Below are 7,786 nucleotides of genomic sequence, written 5' to 3' on the forward strand. Positions count from 1 at the left end.
GGAGAAGAACCCGGTGATTCATTGCTTGCATATAACGCCCAGTGCTCATCCCCACAAGCGCTCTCCTTAATGCCCAGCTGTTTAAACTGGGATTTGGGGGCGCCTGGGTGGCTCAGTCGGTTGAGCGACTTCAGCTCAGATCATGATCTCTCACGGTTCTTGAGTTCGAGCCCCGCATCGGGCTCTGTGCTGACAGCTCTGAGCCTGGAGGCTGCTTCGGATTCTGTGTCTCCCTCTCTCTCTCTCTGCCCCTCCCCTGCTCATTCTCTGTTTCTGTCTCTCAAAAATAAATAAATGTTTAAAAAAAAAAATTAAACTGGATTTGAACACTGGCCTCTCTGGGGCTACCCTGACTCTTCCCACCTGTCCAGAGATGCACAGAGCCCCTCCCAGGTGAGCACCCCCCACCCCAGCCCAATAAGGAAATTTGATGTCCATTCTTCCCAGGCCACCTCTCTTTGCTGACTCACTTTTAATTGGACTTTTGTCTTTGTCTCTCTCAGTGGGGGACAGACAGACCCCCTACCTCCCGCAAGGGCAGAGGCTGTGTGTCTCATCTCTGCACACTCAACAGACAGGACAATTGTTGGCAACTAGGAGGTGCTCAGACACATTGGTGAAAGTTTAACAAACCCCGGCCATCAAGATATCCATGGAAGACAGACTCACAGCACCCTCAGTGCATGGCCCGGGCGCCATTTGTACATTTTAATATCTCTGAGATCAAGATGCATCTTATAATCACTGTGGCCAGTGGCATTTGCCATCCCTGCTTGTGAAAGTCAGAGCTTGAAGAATGTGGGTGAGCTGCTCAGAAGCAAATCCCTTAGACAACAGCGAAGCCCTCTTAAGAAACTGTGACACATGGGAGGCAGAATGATGCACTCCCCCCGCAAAGATGTCCACATGTGAGTCTCTGGAACCTGAGAATATGCTACCTTCCATGGCAAAAGGCTCTTTGCAGATGGGATTAAGCTGAAGATCTCAAGATGGGAAGATCGTCTGGCTTGTCTGGGCGAGCGCGACGTAATCACAAGGGTCCTGGTGAAAGGGGGGCAGGAGGGCCAGAATGAGAGAAGTAGCTGTAACCACAGAAACAGAGATCGGGGTTGATGTGGCCATGAGTCGAGGAATATGGCCAGTCTCTAGAACTGGAAAAAGCAAGGAAATAGACTCCCCCCTGGAGCTGCCAGAAGGAACCCGGCCCTGCTGACACCTTCCTGCTAGCCCAGTGAGACTGTTTTTAGACTTCTGACTTCCAGAACTGTAAGATAATACATTCATTTTGTTTGGCCACTGAGTTTGTGGTCGTTTGCTATACCATCTTAGGAAACCAATATGGCGCGTCTCACCATTTACCATCCGTTACAGTTACGGTGGATTCAGTAAGACTCGTCAATGAAGGATAAAACTAAGGGGCGAACATTTAATGAAGAACAGGATATTTACACAGTCTCCAAGTACCCGCCCACAAGATGTTTATTAATTGCAGAGGGGGAAAATGCCTATTTTTTAAAGGACATATTTTATATTATATTATATATAACATTTTTTCTTTTTGTGGTGAAAGACTTTATTGATAAAATGGGGGCATTTGAATAAGGTCTGTAGGCTAGGTAACAGAATTGTATAGCTGGTATTTATTTTTGAGAGACAGAAACAGAGAATGAGCAGGGGAGGGGCAGAGAGAGAGAGGGAGGCACAGAATCCGAAGCAGGCTCCAGGGGCACACGCACATGTACTTAATGATAAATAGAATGTGAATAAAGTAAATAAACCTTCGGGGATCTGAGCGAAACACATAAAGGAACTCTTTGTATTATTCTGGCACCTTTTCTCTAAGTTTGACATTATTCCGAAATATACAGTTCTGTAGAAAAAGAAAATGTCCCGTCATAACACACTTTGCACAAAGGGGATCCAACACTCTGAGTTGAAAAGCGACTTAAAGAATTGGAGCCTGAGTGTGAAGACATTTCAGGAACACTTAACCGATTTATTTCACGTATATTCTCTTTTCTGGGTCTACAAAACGGTAACAAATGGTCAGTCTGTGTCTAAACAAGTTTAAAAGAGTTCTTATGGTAAGTTTACCAAAAAATTCTAAATGCTACAGGAATCCTGTGTCACAGTTCAATTGCTAGCTGTTTCTCTTTCTTAGTGGTACGTGAAATAAGGATATGTCTTTGAATTGGAAAAAACTAAGGTAAATGAATGTTTTTAACCCAGACTTTGATTAGAACAGGTGACCTTGGGTAAAGTCACTTGGACTATATTTTCCTCCTCAATAAAACCAAGTGACAACATTTACGTGCAGAGCCATGGGGAGGAGGAAAGCATCATTATACTGATATTGATGATGTCAGTAACAGTGACATTTAAGCCAAAATGTCCACCTGCCAGTCACTACGTCAACCAATGAATACTGGTACAGAGACCGGCAAAAAACAGACGCTCAGTAAACGGTAGGGTTGGGTAGGAAAGATCATTTCCCCTCTACATTTTTAATTTCTTGGCTGAAACCTCTTGTAATAAAAAACAAAACAAAACAAAAACCTAGATTAATAAGAGAATAAACAGAAGTTAATTAGCACGTCCACCTCGCGAATCTATGGGAGATACCCAGGGAAACTAAGTCCCCAAGATGGCCCAAGCCGCCGTCTTAAACACCATCTGCAGTTAAAGACAAAAGGTAGAGGTGAGGCGGCTGGACTGGGGTGGGGGGCAGTTGCAGGAGGTGAAAAAGCCTGGTAAACAAGGGCGAGGTTGTGGTGGCGTTCAGGTCGGTACCTTCTCCACTGGTAAGCTTCTCAGGATTTAGAGTCCTTCTCCTCTTCCTGGTACAGCGAGGGAAACACCCTGACCGTCGGAAATGTCAGGTTTTCTTTATAGGTACAAATGCCCCTTACAAGACGGTAATGTCCATCTGGTTTTCAGAGCTTCTTCTAAAATAATCGAAATAAATCCGCTCAAAACTGATCAGCTCAAAAAATTCCTTACGCCAAAGAAGCATATTTGGGGGCTGGGGATCCTGCTACTGAATCAGCATTACAAATTTAACTTGTACTAAGATCAGGCTGTCCAGGAAAAAAAAAAAAAAACAAAAAAAAAACTGCTTTTACTCACTTAATGTGGAATGAATTGAGTTTTTCTCCCGAGCTCTCCCCACGCCCTGGTCAGCAGGCAACAATATTATTGGGATCTGATCTGGAGTTTTCAGAGTTCTGAGTCTGCAACTAACGTCTCAGTCTTTCCGAGGTACCTGTTTTCTCAGCTGGCCCATTTCTGCCTCTGCAGTCTCCCTAAGGTGACATCTGGTGAGTGGGGGAGAGACGCGTACCATCCCTGAGGTGTTGGGAGAGCTGTAGACTGGATGCTCCCGTCCCCTCAAATTTGTTTGCCGAAACGTCATCCCCAATGTGATGGGTCTGGGAGGTGGAGTCCTCGTGGGAGTGATTAGGTCATGAGAGTGGATCTCTCAAAAATGGGATCAGTGCCCTTATAAAAGGACCCCAGAGGGCACCTGGGTGGCTCAGTTGGTTGGGCATCCGACTCGGCTCAGGTGATGATCTCTCCGTTCGCGGGTTCGAGCCCCTCGTTGAGCTCTGTGCTGACAGCTCAGAGCCTGGAACCTGCTTCAGGTTCCGTGTCTCCCTCTCTGCTCCTCCCCTGCTCACACTGTCTCTTTCTCAAAGATAAGGGAACATTAAAAAAAATTTGTTTTAATAAAAGGGACCCCAGAGAGATCTCTGGTCACCTCTGCCATGTGAGGACAAGGCAGGAGGACAGTAGACTATGAACCAGGAAGTGAGCTCTCTCTGAACTCCCAATCTGCCGCCCCCTTGATCTCTGAGAAACAAAGTCTCTTGTTTAGAAGCCCCCCCAGTACTCTGAGCAGCCTGAGTGGACTGAGATGGGGGTAGAGGCTGTGACCTGTCCTGAGCCCAAGGATGAGCCCCTGGCGTTGGTGGACCTCCTCTGAGCTCTAGCATCAAAGCTGCTGGAGGGCAGGGTTTGTTCAAGGTCCTGGGTTGCTCCGGCATCACCCGTGGCTCCCATCCTCCAGCCAGCCCCCTGACTCGAGCGTCACCTCGCCCTGCCCAGGACAAGCTCTCTGGTGGTGCTAAAACTCGGGGTGCCCTTCAACGGAGCCTCTTGGCATCTTTCGGAGGGTGGGCACCAGGGGCTCAGCGGTCAGCCTCCTCTTTGCCTTTCTGACATCCTCACTGACCCAACACTTGCCAGGGTCCGCCAGCCTCGGGCCCTCCACCCACTGGCTCGCACCCCCTTCCTTCTCTCCCACAGTCCTCCAGGGCCCGCTGCCTTCTTTGTCCTACTTCACCCATCCTCCAACCTGCATTCTCCGTGAGGGACTGGCCCCGCCCACACAGAGCTGGGGCCCTGGACAGTCTCCAGGCTTTGCCCTTGATATGCTAACGAGGGAGATAAAGGAATCCTAGCACATCCTGCCTCCTTGGGAGCTTTCCAAACCAGGTTGCAAAGCCTCTCCTGCCTGGGAGCAATAAACCTTCTGGCTCCCCTGGAGGAAGCAGCTACAGGGCAACTTGCCTGAAAGAGGGAAGTGAAAATGCATTGGTTTAAATTTACAAAGAGATTATCCTTGGGACACTCTTATGGTAATTATGGCCCTTGGGAGCCCGAGGTGAGGTCTCCAGAGGTCCACAATGAACTTCCGGCAGAGCTTGTGCAAATTCAAGGTAAAAATCACTAGGACAGCAAGATGTGAAGGAAAGCAGGCAGAATTCTGCAGCTGGGGGCCTGCCTTGAACTCTCCAGAGCTCACGCACCTCCTCTGATTTTGAAATTCAGGCTTTGGAAGAGGTCATTTTCAGGGGCTTTAAACTCAGAGGTTCTCTGACCAAAGGTTCTAATTCCACGCGTTTCACATTTCTGATCGAAGCTGCCAAGATACAATAAAAATTCAAGCGATTGAAAAATTTCAGGGTGTGAGAAATAAGCCCACCGACCCAATTAGAGGAGGGATGTGGAGACTTGGAGCACAGTGAAGGGAGGATTTAATCAACATTCTTGCAAGAGCAGGTGTCTGAGGGACAGGCACACTCAGGGCAGGTTACAGCAGACAATTTATCTCCTAGCGTGAAGCCCCTCCCCTGATTCCTCATTGGCTGAGTACTACAGAGGTCACAGCCTTACCCGGAAGTCTCCTATGCCCATGTAAGGCAAAAAGTAGTCTGATTGGAACCAATGTACATTCCTTGAGGTGACTCAGGGACTTCAGGTCTCTGGCGCATGCTCATTGCAAAGCCCGTGAAAAATAAGCCCATGAAATGGAGAGGGGAAGAGGAACCAGGAAGCGATGTATCTAAGGGTTTGGGACTCCACTGTGTGTGCGCGTGGGGGGTGGGGGGAGTTGTACATATCTCCAATAGTTTGTAAACCTACTGTTAACTAGGCAGCACAGCTTTTATTTGGTATTTCTTTTTAACGCTTTTTTTATTTTTTATTTTTGAGACAGAGAGAGACAGAGCACGAACGGGGGAGGGGCAGAGGGAGAGGAAGACACAGAATCGGAAGCAGGCTCCAGGCTCTGAGCCATCAGCCCAGAGCCCGATGCGGGGCTCGAACTCACGGACCAAGAGATCGTGACCTGAGCTGAAGTCGGGTGCTTAACCGACTGAGCCACCCAGGCGCCCCTATTTGGTATTTCTAATAATGAATCATCGCGCTTACTTTGCACATGGGGTCCGTTAGGAGTTGGGCTCCCAGGTGCTGCCACAGTTAGCTCCTACAGGGCCTTGGGGCAAACCAGGAGGAAGAGGGGTGGGCTTAGATGCTGGAGGCTGTCAGGGCAGGTGGACACGAGTGCAGCGAGCCCAGCTCCAAGGGAGAATGGACCAGGATGAAGGGACATGAAGAACCGAGTGAGGGTGTTCAGAAAACGTAGCCCAACAAGTACTGAACCACCCACTCTTATCTGTTCCCACCGCTGGCCGGTCCTCCCCGATCTGTCACACTGCCCCACTCTGGGTACCCCTCCTCCCCGACTCAGCAGCAGGGAGCCCACCGCCCCCCATATTCCCTCTCACCAAGATGGAGACCCGGGCCCTGCGTGGTCTGGCGCACTGGCTCTAACCCCTGATTGCTGTGAAACTGTATAAAGTCTCTGGACATGAGGGACTCCATTTCTGAGAAAAGCTCCACCTTCCTTTCTAAAACCAATGGTTCAGGAACTCTTGGACTGGCCAAAAAGACCTTCGGACTGGGCCGGAAGCGGCAACTGTTTCACAAGTCAGCTGCTCCTAAGCCAACGGGACAGCTGGCACCCTGACCATAAAACGGTTGCTGTGAACTTTCTGAGGGCAGCCTAGTTCACTCATGCACGACAGGAATATTTGCAACACCCATAGATCAGATAGTTGATGTGCCACCAACGTGGCTCATCTCCTTAATACTAATTGACCTTTTTTGCCCTTTTATCCAAGTCAGGTAGTTGTACCCCCATTGTCCTTCTCATAAACACCCCTTGCTTCCACCCTGCAGGCCAGACACTATTTGAGTTTCCAGCTGAATCTGTGCTCCCTGGGTTGCAATTCTTTGATCCCAAATAAACGCTGGTTTGCCGCTCACTGTGGCTCTTTATTTTCAGGTCGACACTGCAGGTGAGAATCCTGCTGGCCCTATCCCAAGAGATTCTGATTCCGTTAAGCTGGGGTGGGATGATTCGAATGTTCGGCAAGGATGGAGAACCCCTGGTTTGGCCGCGTTTCCAGCACCACTCATCAGTGCTCGCCTTCCCCTTGGACCGACCGCGTGCGCTTGTTCATCTCTGATACCCAGAAACCCCCCTCACTCATCAGACCTTGGCTGGACCCGTCCTTCCCCAGGGAAGCCTTCCCAACCTGTGAGGCTGGATCACATCGTCCTCCTTCCTGCTGTACTCCTCAAGGTCCACTTAGGGAAGCAGAGACCACTCTAGGTGTTTCAAAAAGAAGGGATTCGAATATGAGAATTGACTACGCAGGTCACGGAAATACCGAGAAGCCAGAGGACGGTGTAGCAACAGCGGGAAGCCGCTACCGTACTTGGGGCCAGAGGGCTAACAAGATGTGCCCCAGAAGCCAGAAGCCAGGGCAGGCTGGCAGGAGCTAGAATGCATCCAGGACCACGGAGGGAGGGTCTCTCTGACAAGAGACAGAGGCAAGGAGAGAATGCTGCCATTGCAGAGGATGCCACCCATATCCCAGAGAAAGGGAAAGAAAATACCCTGGCTCCTCCCCTCCTCCCACCTTCCAGTCTCCCACCAGTGCCTCCCATTGGCCTAACCTACCAGGAACCCAAATGGCAAGTGAGCCTAGGAAATTTAACTCTACATGATACCAAGCAAAGCAGACATTCTAGTTACCTATTGCCATATCAAACCACCGTAAAACTCAATGATTTACGACTATTATTATCACTCATGATTTGGGGGGTGAATTGGGCTCAGCTGAGAAGTTGTCACTTGGGCTCTCTCATGCAGTTTCAGTCAGATGGTGGCTGGGCTGCAGTTACCTAAAGGCTGGATCAGGCTAGGTGTCCCAGATGGTGCAGTCATGGGGCCACCAGCTGATGCTGGCCGTCAGCTAAGCACTCAGCTGGAGCCATCAACCAGAACTCCTCCATAGGGCCTTTCCACGGCCTTGGGGCTGGCTCACAGCCTAAGGGATGGGTTCCCAAAAGGATTTCCCAGTAGGCTTCTCATGACTAAACCCTGGACCCTATCTCTACCGTATCTATTAGTCAAAGCGCAAATAGGATTCAAGGT

Source organism: Panthera uncia (assembly GCF_023721935.1).
Source record: "Panthera uncia isolate 11264 chromosome B3 unlocalized genomic scaffold, Puncia_PCG_1.0 HiC_scaffold_1, whole genome shotgun sequence".
Taxonomy (NCBI): Eukaryota; Metazoa; Chordata; class Mammalia; order Carnivora; family Felidae; genus Panthera; species Panthera uncia.